Source organism: Rhagoletis zephyria, unplaced genomic scaffold (genome assembly GCF_001687245.7).
Source record: "Rhagoletis zephyria isolate East Lansing unplaced genomic scaffold, Rhagoletis_zephyria_1.1 Rzeph_scaffold_38955, whole genome shotgun sequence".
NCBI classification, from domain to species: Eukaryota; Metazoa; Arthropoda; class Insecta; order Diptera; family Tephritidae; genus Rhagoletis; species Rhagoletis zephyria.
Window position 1 is genome coordinate 1 of NW_016196010.1, and position 2965 is coordinate 2965.

General features: G+C 33.5%; 1 long non-coding RNA gene across 1 annotated transcript; it reads left to right on the forward strand.

The window, feature by feature from the left end:
• The first annotated feature begins 315 nt into the window (after positions 1-315).
• Positions 316-585, forward strand: LOC108354759 (uncharacterized). The gene is made up of 2 exons (XR_001846522.1): positions 316-382; positions 515-585. It is a non-coding gene; the product is annotated as an uncharacterized LOC108354759 (long non-coding RNA).
• Positions 586-2965: the final 2380 nt, after the last annotated feature.

Sequence of the window (2965 nt, forward strand, 5' to 3'; positions counted from 1 at the left end):
CAAAATTGTGGTACTACTTTAACTCAAACGTACAGAAATCAGAAGCGAAAACCCCGTGCAATACCGCCGAACGACATAAACAAACTGACTGCGAGCAGCAACACAAAGTGAACAACAGTCTACAAGATCCGGCAGGCAGCAACGCAACAGTTTGAGCGGCGAGCAATAACAGGCTAACAGCCCACAGAGGGAGGAATGTTGACGAAAAGAGGGTGGTTAACAGTAATTTTAATAGCTGCATCAGTGTTGCCAGGTTGCCGATTTGGGTGTAATTTTTAAGACTTTTAGAAGCCAATGACGAGTTTTTTTTGCAAATTTGGCTGGTTCTCAACTTTGAAGACAGGCAGACAACTGAAAATTGCAGTGTAAACACCTATTGAGAGTTTACCATTTCAGCACTAATAGTATTTATCGTTAAGAAGTTATTTTCTTTGTTTCATCATTAATTGTGTAGTTTATGGCGGTAAAATTCGTAATTTTTCGCGTTGTGACGTTGTGTACATATTTTATTGAGCGAAGGGAATTAAGAATAAGTTCTTTAGCAAGTGTGAACAGTTTTAAATGCACATTGTGAAGTTGCAGCTTGAAAAAAAACGAAGATGCAAATGTGATTTTATTACAATTAAAAATATTTTTGTTGAAAGTAATGCCAACTTTAGAAAAATTGCAGCAAGTTGAACTTTTTATTTTTTACGTAAAACAATCAGAATAAATAGATTGGCGCTTACACATATGTTAGTGTTTGGCCGAGCTTCTCCTCAATCAGATGCTAGAATAAAATGAAAAAACAACCACAAAAGATCTTCCTGGTTCTGTTTATTACAATTTTTTACATGGTGACGATTTTTACATGCAAATGACGATTTTCGAAAGCCAAACTGACGATTTCTCACTTCAATGACCCGGCAATACTGATCTGCATGCATAGTAGTAAAGGCGCGTCCATTTCCAGAGGCAACAGACTAACTCTTACAGGGGTTTGTCCCATGCAGCTGTTGGTCAATGTTGTCAGAACTTTTTGGGCCGACCGGCTAAATTAGCCAAAAAAAGGGGCTAAAAATGGCTAAAATGTTTCAACTAAAATTCACATGTTTTATTTATATAAACCACAGGTAGAATTACGAGTAAATTCTTTAAATAAATCTCAAAAATAGAGACTTGTAAATTCATTACAAATTATTTTTCTTTAACAAAGGAAACTGTCGTTATACGTAGCTAAGCTTTACATCAAAGGTGATGTTTGTATTACATACTTAAATACAAATAAGTAAGTTGTAAAAACAAATATTTTTAAAGCAAGCTTTCTAAATATGAACGTCATAGGACCATAAATACTGATTTACCTAGTATATCGGCTCGTGCGCCACCATCGGCACAATTTTAGGAAGTTGTTCCTTTTCATGTATGTATGTACGCTTTGACCCGGACTAGAAAAACGGGATTTTAAAATATCTCGACTCCTGCGCCACCTACTGAATTAACTCATCTTTCGTATTGCATTGTCATCTGGTTCTGAGCCAACTGTGAAGTTTCTAGTCTCTAGGTCATGGCCAAAAATTTATTTCTAGATTTGCCCCTAACAAACATAAGTACATACAGACAGAGCAAGTTATATAAAAGCTTGTAAAAACAATTAATTACAAAACTTATGGCATTTTCTTTTCGATTGAAAAAGTTTGCCTTGTTATATGTCTTGTAACATTTTCACTACGTTCCCGTTTTTAATGACCTGCTCACTTTCTGCACATGCCTACTACAATTATTCAAAGTTATTGTCTCCCAGAGAGTATTGCTTTATTTCGTCATTTTTTTTGTGTTGCGAACAAAACTTCACACTTAAAGTTAAGACATTCGTGACAAAACGTATGTGAATAAAATCCCTGCTACGTCCTTCTTTGGAAAAAAATACAGTGAAATTTCAAACTCTGTGTAAAAATTATAATAATTCAACAAAACTTCACAAAAATTAACTTTTTAATCAGCATCTTTAGAAAAAATATGGGACTTACCGTTGATTTTGGCTTTTTTTTTGTATGACGGTGTTACGCATTTTTGTCATACGAAATAATTATGTTCGACAATTTTTTTATATGAAAAATAAAGCGGAACGCCGTCAACAAAAAATTGCCAAAAATCAACAGTATGTGCTAGTTACGTTAAATCTGTACTTTCTTATACTAAAGTTTAAAATTTTTAAAGATGCTGATTAAAATGTTAAAAATTTTGGTGAAAATTTGCAAACATTTCATAATTTTTGCGTAAAGTGTGCAATTTGTATTTAAATGGTGCTTTTTAAGTAATTAGCTACACTTTCATCGGCCCAGTATTTTAGGACCTTTCGGATGAGAAAAAATTGTCTTTCAATTTGATATAACACAGTCCGACATAAAAATTTTTTCCGAGATAAGGCTAGCCAATTCTAATAGATTTAAGGTCGCTAAATTTGTAAAAAATTAATCTTATGTATTTGAATTTTAAGAAAATAAGCTCTATAGAAAAATCGGCTAAAACTGCTAATTCTTTTTTTTTCAAAACAGCTAACAAATCGGCTTCCGGCAACCGACTAATTCTAGCCGGAAAATGGCTAAACTGGCAACACTGCTATTAGTAGATAATAGGGGTTTGATCTCCTGCATAAAGCCAATGGGGAGAGAGAGAAAACCCAATTTATTGTTTACTTATTTTACTTTACATGGCGAGCAGTGATTCCAGTGATTTTACCATAAAATTCTATGTAAATAAAAATAAAGTGAATGTGAAACAGCTGGTTTAAGTACATACATATGTAGGAGTACAACAATAAATTGCCAACACAGAGTTTAGCAAAGAAAAAGCTTGAGCCTTGTAAATAATACAAATGAGTACACTTACATATGTGCATACATACATATGTATGTAAACTTGAAACTTGTCTACCGATTTGGCTATTCAGTTTGTCAGTTGTTGTGTTTTGTGTTTTTTTTTT